We start from the raw sequence: 19,147 nt of genomic DNA on the forward strand, positions 1-19,147 counted from the left end.
GAAATTATGTTCAATTGGTTTATTTCAGAAAGTAAGGATCATAGACAAACATAGAGTGCATACTTGGTGTATGGCAAAGCTATTGTTTAACAAAAACATAGTGTACATGCTAGGAGCATGGGACAACTAGTGTTTTTAATTCAAGTATAAAGTTGATAAAACCGAAACAATGAATAATGAGTAATCAATATGGTGATAAATAAAAGTGTTTATTTATATTCATAGGGTGTGATACCATATTTGATTCATTTATTCTTGTGTTTCACTTTGCATGTTTTGATTTCCAGAATAACTAAGTCGCTCTTCCTAAATGGTTAAGTTATTCAAACCATCCACAGTCGGTCATATGTTGGAAGTAGATATGAATCAAGACTGTCATGGGTTGGTTTGTAGAGGTCCAAGTTGGTGGACAAAGTGGTGCTACAACACTCATGAGTGCTCATAAGTTCTGAGTATTGGATTCAACCTGCGCTCATTTGAATCACTTCATGGATTTTATCACGAGTGATCATGAGACGATAATATCTTATATTCTTCAGACCTAGAGATATGAGTTGTTACTATGAGTTGGTTATACATTGATTGCACGAAAACGCATTTGGTAACTCGATGTTATAAAACGTGCCTTTGTGTATGATTCAACAAGTAGTAGAACAAGCCATATGAGTTGAAGTTTATCCATTCCTTTTACCTTCGGGATAAAAGCGATATCTGTGGGCCCGTCGATGATTTAGCGATGTCACATGTGAGTGCTTGGCCAAGCCAGGACTGATTTGATTTGTTCAATCAGTCATTCATCATAAATCGAAAAACAGGAAACAACAAATGGACAGAGAGAATGATTATAATCCATGTCTCAGTCTATATGATATCTAGAATGGAGGAATATATGATCCCTTATCTAATGGACGCGTCATTGATTTGTTTAGAGTTCGACAACGGCTTTAAGAGCTACGATTGCTAGTCAGGTTATGAAGTCGTACTTGCAATAATAGTTTTAGACTTATCCAAGTGGGAGACTGTTGGATTAGATGTCTAAGCCCATAACTATTATTGGTATGTACTTGACCCGAGAGTAGCATGGTCTATTTGGGTTGCATATCATCAGGACAATTTGTTAGGATGGACTTTTGAGAGAAGGTTATTTATGGTTTATTAATATATTAAAAGTTAAAATATATTAATATGAAATCATATGTTTTAATTAGTATCGATCAAGAATTAATTTGGAATTAATTTAGTGATCAAAAGAGACTAATTAAATATATGGGGACTAATTATGATAATTAGTTATATTTATATGTGTTGGGCTTATGAGCCATGTTGGACCAAGTTTATGTATGGACACATAAAGAGTTGGGCCACATGAACCATGGATCATAAAACCCATGGGTATAGATTATGGGTTATACCCATGACCCTTGGAATCCTACATATAAATAGGTTACTCCATAGCCAAAATCACCACTTCTTTTCTTAGATAAATATGGAGGTGTTTTGGTGCATGGAATTCTCTCTCAAGAGCCACCTTTGTCCTAGGTGTGTTGTGATTCCATTTGAGGCATTTCATACTATTGGTGCTAAGCTCTTAAGGCCAAATACATCAAGACTTCAAGCCACATAAAAGGTATGTTTCCCTAACTAGTATATTATATGGTTTATGTCAAATGCATGCTACTTATAGGTTTAATGCCTTGGAAACCATTTGCATGTATAATAGAGAAAACATAGATCCAAGGTATTTAGGGTTGTATGTGCACCATAGGATGTTGTAGTATGCTAAAACCCAACACTATGTTCATTCTATGACCACAAACTTAATCAAGATTCACAATTGAAGTTCATAACTCTACACAAAGTATCCAAATAGTCAATTGGGGAGTTGAAAACCCTAGGGATCCAGGTTCAAGTTCATTATGGACTTGGATTTCCTTATTGGGCCTAATGGACCAATAGGCATTCAGTTCAACTATATTGGGCTTAGAAACCGTATTTGGATTCTAAATGGACCTAATTAATAAATCTATAATATTTTGGACCATTTGGGCCTAGAATGATTCATTCTAACCCTAATGGGCCTTATTGGGCCATCAATGAATTAATTTTCCCTAATGGGTCATAAAATCCATTCCTTTTATTCTAATGCGCCGAGAACCTTCCATTTGGGCCCATAATATCGAAATCAAGCACTAAAGGCCCAAACCACCCCTCCTTTCTCCTCTTCCTTCTCCCTCTCGGCCGAAAACAAACCACACACATACACATAAAATCAAATTCTCTCCAATACACTCTCAAGAACATCCCTCCCCTTCCATCAAAAATTTTCGAGAATTAGAGCTTTCCAAGGAGACTTTTCATCCAAAATCACTTCAAGCTACACTCTTGTGGTAAGATCTTGTAAACTTGAGTTGATTTAATCCATGTTTAGTTAACTCACTCATTAATAAACACCTATTCTCGTGATTTTTTCTTCCTAGAACCTCCTAAGTTCGAAAACCACTTAAGGAGCTTGATAGGGCCACAAATCACATCAACTTCTTCCATTTCTTCTTCAAAACCGAAACATCAAAGCAAAGGTGAGTTCATACCCCCTTGTTTTTAGGTTTTACTTTTTTTTGGTGGAGAATACAAGTGTTCATGTGTAGATCTATGTATTATTGCATGTTGTGTGTGATTTTATTTTGGTCTATGTTGTGTTTGTGTGATAAACTCGATGGATCCATGAAACTGCAACAAAAATAGGTGAGATTCATAAACAAAAACACTATATACACCATACTACAAAGTTAAAAGTGTTATAAATGTCTAAGTTGTGAAAAACAAAACAAAATCTTGTATAAGGATCATTTTTGGCAAATAAACAAAAGTTTGGGACAAGAGTGACACCTACGGTTTTATAGGGGCTAAAAGGGTATTATTAGCTTAAAAATGAGTTTTTATAACAACCATATTTTCCTAAGGGTCAAAAGTGTAAAATTTGGCACTTTGGGCCTTAATGTGGGCCTCACTGCTTATTGTGCCAAAATTGCAAAAATATCAATTTTTGGGGATTAAAATGTTATTTAATCAAAAATTTAGCCAAAAATGAGAATAAATGAGATTAGGGGTTGAAAATGACACTATCTCAAGATTTGGACCAAAAATGTTAATTTTATAAAAATTGGACCGAAAATGTTATTTTATTCAAAGGCTGAAATGGTAATTTTCTACAAAATGGGCTGAAAACGTCATTACATGTATTTTTGGGCCAACCCCGTCATTTACTAAACATTTGGGGCGAAAATATATGTTTTTATAAATCTAGGGGCTAAAATGTTATTTTTAAGTTAAAATAGACCAAAATGACATTTTATGTAAGAATAAGCCTTTAAATGTTCAAATTAATTCTTCAGGGACCTAAAATGAAATTTTAGTAAACATGGGTTCTAATTATTGAATTTTGACGTATCAAACTAAAAATAGCATTCTAACAAAACCTTGGACTTTTTATAACGTTAAGGATAAAGAATTCGACTGAACGAAATATACTATAGCAAATAAACAAAATACAACAATGGTGCGATAATTGGGCCTAGTATTTGCTATACATGTTTATTGGGCCTTCGTGGTCCATTTACATGTTTATTGGGCCCAATGTATTCATCACATGTCTATTGGGCCACAACGACCCAATTACATGTTAAATGGGCCTAATTTAGCCTTTTCTTCATGTTTGTTGGGCCTTATCTTTTCATTTCATGCATCATCTAGTGTTCGTACTTCTAAATACATATAACATTATACAAATTCATGTGGAAACAAATGGGATCTAGCGAGACGTGTCGGTTGACATCACCGAGTGTATGGCCATAGCCTGTAGTTATAATCAGAGTCTCCTGGAGGGAGAGCGAGAGTTTGTGTATAGATCTATACGGGGGTGACTCCCCCACACCTGAGTTGTTCGCTACAGTTAGACTAGGCCAGTCTAGTGTGACAAAACCTTGATCAAATATCGGCGTTTGGAAAATGCCAAAGCAGGAAATTTAGTCATTATCATGCATGGTTATAATGACTCACATAGAGAACCAATACCATTTTAACATTTCGGAAATCAAACTCTTCAATCGTGTCGATAGAAAACAATTTATACAATAATGCAAGAACTATAACACTTTTATATATCAGAAAATATCGGATTTTCTGGGGAAACACTATTAATCATTACCTCTTTCTTATAACAAATATAATACAATGAATTTGGATCTTTCATTTATACATGATTTTACAATGATAATCACACATACATTTATACTTAATCATTACATCTTTTTCAAAGAATTTTACAGAAAATATTGGATTTTCTAGGTTATGCGCCCAATACAAAAAAAATTCTATCAAATATGCTTATGAACTCACCAACATTATATATATTGACCGTTTTCAAAATAACTAGTATTTTGGAATTTCTTTTATGCAAATGTCAATTCTTGTACATTTTATGCTTTTGAATTATGTAATGTAAAACAATGCACTTGATGTGAACAATGCCAGTTGTATTATGTAATGTTGGTGACGATTGTGTTATGTTTCATGTATATTCATTGTGACGATATTTCAATTTATAGTCACACGAGCCCTCGGACGTTTCCGCCGTCTGGTTCGGGGGTGTGACAGATAGGTGTCAGAGCATTGTTTATAGTGAACTGGCATATCTAACGATACATGATATACAACTATATATACAATGGGACTAAAACACTCTGAATAAAGTGCATACATTAAAACTATAACACTAAAAGTCTCTAAGGGAAATGGAACACTGTGATTAAACTCGGGCAGTTATATAGTCATATTGGGGGTAAATATGGCCTGATCAACTATATTTATTCAAAATATGACCGCCATGTGTTTGGGGGTAATTATGACGGGAAGTTGACCTAGAAACTCACCTCATATTCAAAACTTCTCAGGAATTCAAACATAAATAATTAAAATACTATAGGAGTATTTTTGGAAATAGTATATGCATACGTGATTAAAATTTTTACGTCTCACACCCCTATTACACACTTCTCACCCTCAGTTTCTTGTGCAGCCACCATGGATGGAGCGCATCAAGGCATTCAATTCTACCAGAAACTAGTGGCTCACTGAGAGATTGAAGAAGACCTCGTGGTAGGACAAGAGGCAACCTCTGACCATGAGGGTGAGGAGTATACAGAAATGGACTACGAGTTTGACGAGACTGATGACGACCAGGAGGACGATAAGGACACCGATGAAGTTCTCGATGAGCCCGCTACCATAGGAGTGCATCTGGACCACGCTATACCGTCAAGGGACTCCGCTGGTGCAACCCACTCTTCGGAAGAGGAAATTCCCGCTCTTCGACAACAGCTGCTGGCAATGGAGACGCGAGTTGTGCAAGCAGAACGGGAAAGGGATGAGGTCATTAGATAAATGACTGAGATGGCTACTTTAGTAGTGCGACATTTTGGAATATGATATTGCTATTATTGTTAGACACATCCGGTCACGATTGGGATTCGCCCCTCGCTAACGAGTGTTGTCATGTTTCCTTTTGTATGTATGGTAGTTTATGTATTATCGACCTTATGCTTAAGTGATCACACTACTCATAGGGTCGTCATGCTGCCGGATTTTATATTTCCCCATGTACTGTATACCTACTGGCAAATTTTCATGTATAAACACAATTAGTATTAATGAAAATTCTTTTTGTTTTTATCATGATGTTGTTATCTGCTATGTGTTTTATTTCCTTGTTTTATGTTAATGTATGGAATTACTTAAATACAGACTCGATACGCCGAGTCTATGGAATTCTAAACTCGCAATACGATATGCATTCAACATCTTTCCGTTCTGTGACAGAAAGATGCCTCAAAGACCCAACCATGGAAACAACACAACACCAAGCCAGCCTGAAATAAGCTCAGTTGCATTCCTAGCAGCAGTGTCTGCTGTGGTCACTGCAACACTTGTGCAGATTCGCAACGGAAACAACGGATAAGGCAACGGACAGGGAACTGGGAGCACAAATCAAGGAACAAACAATGGAACCACACGAACCTGCACCTACACGGAATTCACCAACGGCAAACCTCGAACCTTTAATGGAACAGGAGGCGTAATAGCCCTGAAGCGATGGATTAAGAAAGTGGAATCAGTTTTTGAAATCTGCGGGTGTCTAGATGGATGCAAGGTCAAGTTCTCAGCTTGCACATTCATTGATCAAGCTCTCTCCTGGTGGAATGTCCACGTAGAGGTGATGACACTCCCGGTGGCGAACACGATGCCCTAGGAAGAGCTTAAGGAAATGATGTTGGCCGAATACTGTCCCAGAGGTGAAATTCAGAAGATGGAACAAGAGCTGTGGAACCTCACGGTTCAAAACTCCGATATCAACGCATACATATCCATGTTTAGGGAGCTATCTCTTCTATGTCCCCCAATGATCACCTCAGAAGGGAAAAAGATTGAGATATTTATCTGGGGATTGACCGCACCTATCCAAGGGAATGTCATTGCGGCAAACCCTGAGACGTTTGATAGTGAAAAAAGGCTGGCCAAGAAACTGTATGATTAAGAAAGAAGGTGAGAACAAGAAAGGAAATAACAACAGGCGAAAGGGAAAACAAAACTCGGAATCATCTAAGAAACAACAAACGGTGACTGTTCATGCTGCTACTCAAGCTACCACAACGCCACATGCTCCAGCCTCATCAACACCAATTGCTCCCAGACCGTACTCAGGAGCTCTACCCAAGTGCAATAAGTGCAATTTCCACCATCATGGAGAATACAAGGAGATGCATTGCACGAGTTACAACCAAAAGGGTCACACGGTGAGGTATTTTAGGACCCATCCATAATAGAATCAGCAGGTAACCAACAACAACAATTGTGACAACCGTCAAATTCAAGTCAAAGTCAAAGTCAAAATCAACAATGTCAAACCGGTCAAACATAACCAAAACTTGTATAAGAAAAGATATTATGTAAAAATGTGTGTTAGCATGCCAAGAATTCAAGTGTTTCAAATATTCTATGTGAATAGCGATGTAAAACCCTAAAAAGGGAGTTAAACGCTTCAAAACACGATTAACGACCCTCTCTGGGACGTAATACAATCATAAACGAAGTATAACGGGATTCACGAACCTTACATTATGAGATTATGTGATAATAATGGCTAAGATCAAATCTCTCCCAAATCTCTCCAAGTATGTGAAATCTCTCCAAGTATGTGAAATCTCTCCTAAATCTCTCCAAGTATGTGAAATCTCTCCCAAATCTCTCCAAGTATGTGAAATCTCTTCCAAATCTCTTCAAGTATGTGAAATCACTCCCAAATCTCTCCAAGTATGTGAAATCTCTCCCAAATCTCTCAAAGTATGTGAAATCTCTCCTAAATCTCTTCAAGTATGTGAAATCTCTCCCAAATCTCTCCAAGTATGTGAAATCTCTCCCAAATCTCTCCAAGTATGTGAAATCTCTCCAAGTATGTGAAATCTCTCCCAAATCTCTCCAAGTATATGAAATCTCTCCCAAATCCTTCCAAGTATGTGAAATCTCTCCCAGATCTCTCTCAAGATCTCTCTCAACTTTTTTTTAGTCATCCCGACCCTTAACTTGGCCAAAAACCGCTTGAAACGGAGAGTTATATCGAAAAACAACTAATTAGGTCCGAAACCCCTCTTAGGAACCGAACCTCTTAGGAGTCGAAACCCTCCTCTCGATTCCTTCCTTCTCCCCTCTCGGTTCTCACCCTCTTAGAGCCGAACCTTCTAGGTTCGGTCCATATTGCCCGGTTTTCGACCACTTTCGCTTCCTAAGCCCGTTTTTGACGGGATTTTTTCACCAAATTCATATTTTTATCATTTTCTAACCCCCAAAACTCATATTTTAATTATTTTTCAAGGATTTTTAATTAAAAATCATTATTTCATAATAAGAAGAGTATTCTACCCCACAAGTGGGTCAAGTGTGCCCACTTGCCTTCCATGTGTCATCCTCTCATTTGCCACCTTATCCACATCACACAAACCAATGTACACATCACTTCAAACTCACAAGTTGCTCCAGCAACCTTCTATATAAAGAAATCCTTGGAGGATTTCTTGATTTACTTGCTCATTTCAAACATACACACACTTCTCATACCACCTCAAGAAAGCTTCTTTCTCTCTATTTCCCACCACCTTGTGCAAGTGTTTTTGAGTTGCTACTGCACTTTTTGGTAAGTATTTACTTCTAACTCAAGTGCTATTACATGTTTTCATAACACTCTTTGATCATCTACACACATATTAACACGAAATCGCTCTTAGGATCATCCAAAAACTTTGTGTGTTCATCAAGTGATATAGACTTGAAACTCATCATCTTCAACCTTCTACTCTTCAAGAAATCACTCAAGGTGAGTTCATACCCCTACATTTTCTAGTTTTCTTCAGTTTTCAGGGGGGAATACAAGTTAAAACACCAAAACATATTCAAAACTTAACTTGACAGCTTACTACAGAAAAGTTGTGACCTGTTCACGAACTGTTTTACCCAAATTAAACTTAATATTTTTCAAAACTGTTTAATATGAAAGTAGCTCAGGTTTATACCTTTAAAATGAGTACTTGTACATCTCCATACGATTTTTATACAATTTATGGTGATTTTTACAAAACTGCCTATCATTTCAGAAATGAATTCGGACCAGTCTGTGAATATGAACGTTTTCACACAAGTTAGAGACTTCTAAAAATCATAATAAAACTTATGAATAAACTAGACACATTTTATGAACTCTCAGAGTTCACGGGTTCAGTTTTCCGTTTCGTATGATTTTTCTATGATATTTTCAAAACAGTGCAGAAAGAGTAAAAACTAGTTACATAGCTTACCATATTAATAACACTTTGTAGTATGTTGAGCAAAGTGCATAACAATAAGTTTCTAAATGTTTGGATACATTATTGTTAGTTTACCATCATAAACAGAAATTAGTCATTCATGTTAAGGTTTTTCCTCCATTCATTACGAACACATATAATAAACTACATTAAGTATAGTTTATGAATTTTCGATAAAAGCGTACTACATGGAAAAGGTTTTACTCTCAAAACAAATGGGTTTTTCATATACTACTTGATAAACTATAATAGTAATAGTTTATGGATACATATCACTAATGTATTTTCATAAAAGGTGATTTCACTTCCACCACGGAAGGGGCTTTATACTCAAACTATATGTAAACTAGTTAACGTAAGTTGTGAGACATTCTCATTGTACTCTTTGAGTACTGGTTAAAAATCCTGAATTAGTTATAACCAGAGACTCTTGTAAGGAGAGCGTGATAATTATGTATAGATCTATATTGGGATTGACAACCCACACCCATGCTGCTTGCATAAGTCCGATCGGCCGATCGGGGGTGACAAATGTCATTTCGTTTCCGACGTCTGAAGAACGTCTCAGCAGGTCATCCGTTCGTAGTATGGTTATAACGACTCACATAGGGAGTTAACAATCTTTCCAGTTTACGGGGAAAATTCTATTTTGAAAAGGGGTTTTATTTATTTGAAACTACTTGAACGTTATAAGTATAAAACACTCACATATTCTCGGTCTTGGGATTTAAGACTACATGACTTTTTATAAGGAAAATAAGGGATTTTTCTTGAAGTATACATTTTACCAGGTTTATACTAAATGGCTTTCATGATTACAAAACTTCGTTTCATCTAGAATTGTTAGACTTCAGCTATAATGGCAAAGTGTACATGTTAGAGTTATATATGAATTTATTAGCAATCGACTTAGAATTGGTGGGCCCGCCTCACTTCCTGTTCCTTGTTTGGTTGTGGATCTAGGGCAGACCCACTATATTCGACGGTTTATTTAAATAAAATTTTATATAACTTATATACACTGGGTGATTATAGATGGAATCTACAGATCTTTCTAGGGTAAATTATTGCATAACATAGGAGCATTCATGTCACACTTACTAAAGAAAATATTGGATTTTCTGGAATCATACTCCATTGCTTTTAACAAGGAAAACGATTTCTTTCTCAAATAAAACTCTTATGAACTCACCAACTTAATTGTTGACACTCTTTCCAAAACTACTTGTCTTCTAAGGAAATCAGTGAAATAGGAAATATACAAGCTTTTGAGGATGGGACGTTAAATCGTCAAACATCTCATTTTTGTCATCATAGTGTAATTGAATTGAAACATGTAAGAACATACTATGGTATAACTTTTTCAATTATATTTATGATGGTTGTATTTACTTTGAGCACTATTATACTCGTTGTTGTGATACTATACATGAAGTCCTCCACCCCCGGACGTTTCCGCCATCCTTGGTTTGGGGGTGTGACAGATTGGTATCAGAACATTGTTTATAGTGAACTAAGTATATCGAACCACATAAGATATACAAACCATAAATGCATTAGGACTAAAGTCTCTGATTAAAACATTTTCAAATAACTATACTTTTAGAAATAAATAGTTTCTTGTTAAAAGTATGAGTGCATGCATACATACTAGTACAATATCATATCTAGGACAACACAAAAGTTAAAAATAGAGGAGTTGTGCAATGTGAATATGCCCTGGGATATGCAATCAAGTCTGGGAGGAATATAGCCTGATCAACTATATTCGTCCGAGAAGTGACTAGCATGTGTCGGGGGATAGTCATAGTGGATAACAAGTTTATCAACTTACCAACACCCATACCAGAAAATCGTTAACAACCAAACATAACATTTAAAATACTATAGGAGTATTTTGTGGTGCTATAACTTATGTGAAAACTAAACAGATTCTTGCTAGTAGGTGTACAATCACTAAATGGATATGCTAAAGTTATATATAACTTAGATATGTAACTGGTATGCACCATGTCACCATAAAAGTAACTAAGGAGGATTAAACCTCTATAAGTATTTATATGAATATGATTATTATATGCCTCTTACCTCACCCCTATTCTCGCACGGACATCATGACAAGATCTTACTTACCAGGAGGGCCCTACTTTCCGAACCCGGAGAGTTAGTGGGTGATGAGGGAAAAGAGTCGGAGGTGGAGCCAGAGGCCGACAACTCTCCTTACATAGCCAGGGCTCACGCAAACCGTCTCGACTACAACGAACATGTGCCCCGTTGGACAGCATTGATCGAGGGGTGGGGTCGCCATCAGCAACATCAATTGCCATTTGGGGATGTATTGTCATGAGCAGAGTTCATTTTACTCACAAGGCCTTGTAGATTAGGTCTATGAGTATGCATTGGTGCTACTCCCCTCCATGTGTAGGCCCGACACCGCGAGTTAGTGATGACACTAGTCGAGAGATTTATTTTCGGTCCAAACTTTTTCTTGCAATGATGTGGTGTGGACCTGCATCAGGCTCAAAACCTTTCTCTAAAAACTTAGATCATACAAATGAAAGGGGCATGCATATTATTTCATTGGGAGCAATACTACTAAGAATTCATAAGTTTATTATATATAGACTCTCGTTATGAATTGTTTTCAGAACACCATAAAAACTGGAACACGATACACTCAAAACTAAGATAAAATTATCCCCAACGTATAAACCCTTATTCAATACTCATTATCATCTCGCCTTTTTAAACCTCATGGTTGAAAGGTGCCTTTCCATAGACCTATAGGGTGCGGTCATACCAGCACTAATGCACCGGATCTCATTAGAACTCCTCCGCTAAGCGTGTTTTGAGAAACCTAATCCTAAGATGGGTAAAACTTAACGTTGTACGAAACCTACTTCTACCCACTACCATAACTTCGTCTCAGGAACGTTATTAGAAACATCAAGAATAGTTCAGTAAAGTGTGAAATTTATATATGTGTATATAAATGATAAGGGTATAACTAAAATCATCCCCACTCACGAAATCATTTCTCCACATTTAACAGAGTTATGTCTTCACAAGGAGGTAACCGGCCAACAAGCAAGGCAGCAATCCTGCAGATAGACTCTGCTACTTTTCAAGCTGCGGTCACGGCAGCCGTGACAGCCGTCATGGCGCAACTCAATACTAACAACACCAGCAGAGATGAAGGCGGTGTTGGCATTTCTAACTGCAGTAACAATCAAGAACGCCAACAGGTGTCTGCCCACGAAGACGCCTCAGACCACAAATCTAAGAACAAGAAACAAAAATTTTGGGACAAAAAGAAGCGCAACCTTTCTCAAAAACGCGCTAAAAGGCAACAATCCGTGGTTGCCCCTGTAATTACAACATCAGTCCCGACTCATGCCTCGACACTATCCACAACGTCTGTCACTCAAGCACCAGTCAGACAATATATGGGAACACTTCCAAAGTGTAACAAGTGTGGCTACCATCACAATGGGGTTTACCGGGTGTTGCACTGTAAAAACTACAACAAGAACGGACATACTGCCCGTTTCTGCAGGACCCAGACACAACACATCGCTTCAATCACCAACACCAATGTAAGTCCAGTATGCTACCTATGCAGTGAAACGGGACACTTCAAGAGAGACTGTCCAACTGAGAGGAATGAAGGGGGAGCAGGAGGAGTGTGGCAAACAAGCTAGTAGGAGCAACAAGGAACCTTATTAGGACTTTTGTAATGATTCCAACAACAAAAACGTTTAAGTACCATATGTTTGTAATGAATTTTGTATGTTTGCTAAAATTTCTGTATATCAAAAAGTAGTTAAAATACTCTCTCCTTCAATCAAATCAAAGACACTTATATATGATCTTAGGATCATTACCAGTGAGCTGGGATAGCTTGGTATATACATCAAGGTTAATTATAATCAAAATACTACAGACTTAAAGCGAATAATTCCGTCCTGACTGCTGTTCCATGTCTAGTAGTGGGATTAGGGTAGAGCCACACATTCGACGATTTCATCAATACCAATTTACATACGACTTGCATATACCGCTTGATCATAGAGTGACCTATCGAGGATCATGATATAAAGTATCATTACTAGCTATCAGAACACACTTACTACCAATACTGGCTGTTGTGGTATGAATCATTTGCAGTAAAAATAACATCGATCAAAACGGAACACACTAACAAGATACACATGATACTCTCTCTCTCTAACGAATATCTCTTACGAATACAACTTAACACATGTATTACTAAAAAGATCTGTTGTCGTCATTCGATGTCGATTGGTGTAGTCCTCATTTTCCCAATTAAACGACTACGAAAAGACCCTTCACCTAACCCACTAAATATCGAAAACCTTCGTCTCTTATAAACGCAAATCCGACACGGACCTCCGGGTCATCTCTCGCTGCGAAACCCCAAAACACTCACCAGAGGAGTATTATACCTTCCGCACTTTTTCAAATTATTCCTAGTAAACCCTTCGAGAATCTCACGCGTATAACATGACAAGATCAAGCACTGAAGCTTGGGACGGATACAGTTAGTCTATGATTACGAAGTGTATATGCAAGGATAATATATAATTAAGATTCTACGGACATTGAATGTGTGTTTCCGCCCTATTTCCTGTTCCTTGTCTGGTTGTGGACTTGGGGCGGAGTCACCCATCCAACTGTCTTACCAACCCTAATTACATACGACCTATATGTGCAAGTTAATGATAGATGGACCAGGTACGAGTCCTACCATGAAATTCGGGACAAGGCTACCCAGGAGTGCGAGTGAACGTTCTACCATCCAAATAAGTCTAGTCTCGTGAACCGAATCCATATGCTCCCTACCGACCTAATCAAATGAGAAACACTAAAGCAGACCCTATGCAGCGCTCCGAGGGGAAGTTATTACTTATGACTTAGTATAAATTCGAGAAAGGCTGAAAGCATCTCGAAACCGGCAAAAGAACTACACAGATAAGCGACGCAAACCCTCGGAATTGCGGGTTGGTGACCGAGTTCTACCGAAGGCCTCACTGTTCAAAAGAATGATATGTTTAGGTAAACATGGGAAACTAAATCCAAGGTACAGCGGACCATTCGAAATCCTCACTAGGATTGGCCCGGTAGTATACAAACTCCGACTGCCCCCAAGAACCTAATAACGTACATCCAACCATCCACGCGTCAAATTTAAAGAAATGTATGTTCGACGAGACTCTTGTGATACCTCCTGACGAAATCAAAGACGCATCCTTGTTGTGAAGGTCTGTTGGATCGTAAAACAAGGAGCCGAGTTCACCTGGGAACGCGAAGACCAAATGAAGGAAAAATACCCACATCTATTCCCCAACCCTTGATGTCCCACTCAAAGTGCTAATTTCGGGACGAAATTCCTTCTAACGGGGGGATAATGTGACAACCGTCAAATTCAAGTCAAAGTCAAAGTCAAAATCAACAATGTCAAACCGGTCAAACTTAACCAATATTTGTATACGAAAATATATTTTGTAAAAATGTGTGTTGGCATGCCAAGAATTCAAGTGTTTCAGATATTCTATGTGAATAGCAATGTAAAACTCTAAAAAGGGAGTTAAACGCTTCAAAACACGACTAAGGATCCTCTCTGGGACTTAATACAATCATAAACGAAGTATAACGGGCTTCACGAACCTTACATTACGAGATTATGCGATAATAATGGCTCAGATCAAATCTCTCCCAAATCTCTCCAAGTATGTGAAATCTCTCCAAGTATGTGAAATCTCTCCCAAATCTCTCCAAGTATGTGAAATCTCTCCCAAATCTCTCCAAGTATGTGAAATCTCTCCCAAATCTCTTCAAGTATGTGAAATCTCTCCCAAATCTCTCCGAGTATGTGAAATCTCTCCCAAATCTCTCCAAGTATGTGAAATCTCTCCCAAATCACTTCAAGTATATGAAATCTCTCCTAAATCTCTCCAAGAATGTGAAATCTCTCCAAGTATGTGAAATCTCTCCCAAATCTCTCCAAGTATGTGAAATCTCTCCAAGTAAATGAAATCTCTCCCAAATCTCTCCAAGTATGTGAAATCTCTCCCAAATCTCTCCAAGTATGTGAAATCTCTGCCAAATCTCTTCAAGTATGTGAAATCTCTCCCAAATCTCTCCACGTATGTGAAATCTCTCCCAAATCTCACCAAGTATGTGAAATCTCTCCAATTATGTGAAATCTCTCCCAAATCTCTCCAAGTATGTGAAATCTCTCCAAGAATGTGAAATCTCTCCCAAATCTCACCAAGTATGTGAAATCTCTCCCAAATCCCTCCAAGTATGTGAAATATCTCCCAAATATCTCTCAAGATCTCTCTCAAAATTTTTTTAGGCATCCCGACCCTTAACTTGGCCAAAAACCGCTTGAAACGGAGAGTTATATCGAAAAACAGCTAATTAGGGCCGAAACCCCTCTTAGAAACCGAACCTCTTAGGAACCGAACCTCTTAGGAGCCGAAACCCTTCCTAGGAACCGAACCTCTTAGGAGCCGAAACCCTTCTTAGGAACCGAACTTGTCAGAAGCGAGACTGTCAGAAGCGAAGCACCCTTCTCGGACCGAAGCTCAGCAGACCGAACCGAGACCCTCGGACCTTCGGTCCCTCCCCCTCGCACCTTCGGTCCCTTTTCCTCCTCTCGGTTCCTTCCTTCTCCCCTCTCGGTTCTCACCCTCTTAGAGTCGAACCTCGTAGGTTCGGTCCATATTGGCCGGTTTTCGACCACTTTCGCTTCCTAAGCCTGTTTTTGACGTTTTTGACGGGATTTTTTCACCATATTCATATTTTTTATCATTTTTAACCCCCAGAAGTCATATTTTAATTATTTTTCAAGGATTTTTAATTAAAAATCATTATTTCATAATAAGAAGAGTATTCTACCCCACAAGTGGGTCAAGTGTGCCCACTTGCCTTCCATGTGTCATCCTCTCATTTGTCACATTATCCACATCACACAAACCAATGCACACATCAAGTTGCTCCAGCAACCTTCTATATAAAGAAATTCCTGGAGGATTTCTTGATTTACTTGCTCATTTCAAACATACACACACTTCTCATACCACCTCAACAAAGCTTCTTTCTCTCTACTTCCCACCACCTTGTGCAACTGTTCTTGAGTTGCTACTGCACTTTTTGGTAAGTATTTACTTCTAACTCAAGTGCTATTACATGTTTTCATAACACTCTTTGATCATCTACACACATATTAACACGAAATCGCTCTTAGGATCATCAAAAACTTCGTGTGTTCATCAAGTGATCTAGACTTGAAACTCATCATCTTCAACCTTCCACTCTTCAAGAAATCACTCAAGGTGAGTTCATACCCCTACATTTTTCTAGTTTTCTTCAGTTTTCAGGGGCATGGGAGGGGGGAATACAACTTAAAACACCAAAACATATTCAAAACTTAACATGACAGCTTACTACAGAAACGTTGTGACCTGTTCACAAACTGTTTTACCCAACTTAAACTTAATATTTTTCAAAACTGTTTAATATAAAAGTAGTTCAGGTTTATACCTTTAAAATGACTACTTGCACATCTCCATACGATTTTTATACAATTTATGGTGATTTTTACAAAACTGTCTATCATTTCAGAAATGAATTCGGACCAGTCTGTGAATATGAACGTTTTCACACAAGTTAAAGACTTCTAAAAATCATAGTAAAAATTATGAATAAACTAGACACATTTTATGAAGTCGCAAAGTTTACGGGTTCAGTTTCCGACTTCGTATGATTTTTCTATGATATTTTCTAAACAGTGCAGAAAGAGTAAAAACTAGTTACATAACTTACCATATTAATAACACTTTGTAGTATGTTGAGCAAAGTGCATAACAATAAGTTTCTAAATGTTTGGATGCATTCTTGTTAGTTTACCATCATAAACATAAATTAGTCATTCATGTTAAGGTTTTTCCTCCATTCATTTCGAACACATATAATAAACTACATTAAGTATAGTTTATGAATTTTCGATAAAAGCATACTACATGGAAAATGTTTTATTCTCAAAACAAATGGGTTTTTCATATACTATTTGATAAACTATAATAGTAATAGTTTATGGATACATATCACTAATGTATTTTCATAAAAGGTGATTTCACTTCCACCACGGAAGGGGCTTTATACTCAAACTATATGTAAACTAGTTAAAGTAAGTTGTGAGACATTCTCATTGTACTCTTTTGAGTACTGGTTAAAAATCCTGAATTAGTTATAACCAGAGTTTCTTGTAGTGAGAGCGTGATAATTGTGTAAAGATCTATATTGGGATTGACAACCCACACCCATGCTGCTTGCATAAGTCCGATCGGCCGATCGGGGGTGACAAATGTCATTTCATTTCCGACGTCTGAAGAACGTCGCAGCAGGTCATCCGGTTGTAGTGTGGTTATAACGACTCACATAGGGAGTTAACAATCTTTCCAGTTTACAGGGAAAATTCTATTTTGAAAAGTGGTTTTATTTATTTAAAACTACTTGAACGTTATAAGTATAAAACACTCACATATTCTCGGTCTTGGGATTTAAGACTACATGACTTTTTATAAGGAAAATAAGGGATTTTTCTTGAAGTATACATTTTACCAGGTTTATACTAAATGGCTTTCATGATTACAAAACTTCGTTTCATCTAGAATTGTTAGACTTCAGCTATAATGGCAAAGTGTACATGTTAGAGTTATATATGAATTTATTAGCAATCGACTTAGAATTGGTGGGCCCGCCTCACTTCCTGTAACTTGTTTGGTTGTGGATCTAGTTCAGACCCACTATATTCGACGGTTTATTTAACTAAAATTTTATATAACTTATATACACTGGGTGATTATAGAAGGAATCTACAGATCTTTCTAGGGTAAATTATTACATAACATAGGAGCATTCATGTCACACTTACTTAAGAAAATATTGGATTTTCTGGAATCATACTCCATCGCTTTTAACAAGGAAAACGATTTCTTTCTCAAATAAAACTCTTATGAACTCACCAACTTAATTGTTGACACTCTTTCTAAAACTATTTGTATTCTCAGGAAATCAGTGAAACAGGAAATGAACAAGCTTTTGAGGATGGGATGTTAAATCGTAAAACATTTTTATTTTTGTCATCATAGTGTAATTGAATTGAAACATGTAAAAACATACTATGGTATAACTTTTTCAATTATATTTATGATGGTTGTATTTACTTTGAGCCCTATTATACTCGTTGTTGTGATACTATAGATGAAGTCCTCCACCCCCGGACGTTTCCACCATCCTTGGTTTGGGGGTGTGACAACAATCGCAACAACAACAACAACAACAACAATGCTCGGGCTAGTCACACCGGCTATGGGTGTGGGGAAACCGGCCATTTCTGGTGCAACTTCCCCAAATAAAACAATCAAGGGGCGGGAGCAGCAGGGAGAGTGCTGACAATGGGTCAAGGTGAAGCAGTGCAGGACCCAGCAGTTGTTACTGGTACGTTCCTACTTAACAACTCGTACGCATGCATCTTATTTGATAGTGGGGCGGAGCGAAGTTTCATTAGTAACAAATTCAAACACTTGCTAAATCAACAACCCCAGAAGCTCAGCGAATCCTTCACGATGGAAATGGCTAATGGGAAAACTGAAACAACCAAAGATATCTATATAGGATGCACATTAGCACTAAACATCCACTCTTTCCAAATAGATTTGATGCCTATAAATATTAGGAGTTTTGATGTGATAATTGGCATGGATTTGTTAAGCCCCCATCATGCTGATATTATGTGTCACGAGAAGGTCGTTCGCCTTCATCTTCCCAATCACGATAACCTAATAATCTATGGAGATAAACCCGACACAAACCTTCGCTTTATCTCGTATATCAAGGCACAAAAGTGTCTACATAAGAAGAACTACACATTCCTGGCTCATGTGGTGGATAAAATCAAAGAGGAAGTGAACATACAAAACATTCCAGTGGCATGTGACTTCCCGGATGTGTTTCCAGAATATCTTCTGGGAATACCCCCAGAAAGACAAGTCGAATTCCGAATCGACCTAGTGCCTAGAGCCACTCCGATCGCCAAATCACCCTATAGGTTGGCTCCCGCTGAAATGCAAGAATTATCAAGCCAACTGAGTGAACTCCTGGATAAAGGATTCATAAGTCCAAGCTTCTCTCCATGGGGAGCTCCGATT

Source organism: Lactuca virosa, chromosome 6 (assembly GCF_052849685.1).
Source record: "Lactuca virosa cultivar CGN04683 chromosome 6, Lactuca_virosa_CGN04683_v6, whole genome shotgun sequence".
In the NCBI taxonomy this organism is placed as follows: domain Eukaryota; kingdom Viridiplantae; phylum Streptophyta; class Magnoliopsida; order Asterales; family Asteraceae; genus Lactuca; species Lactuca virosa.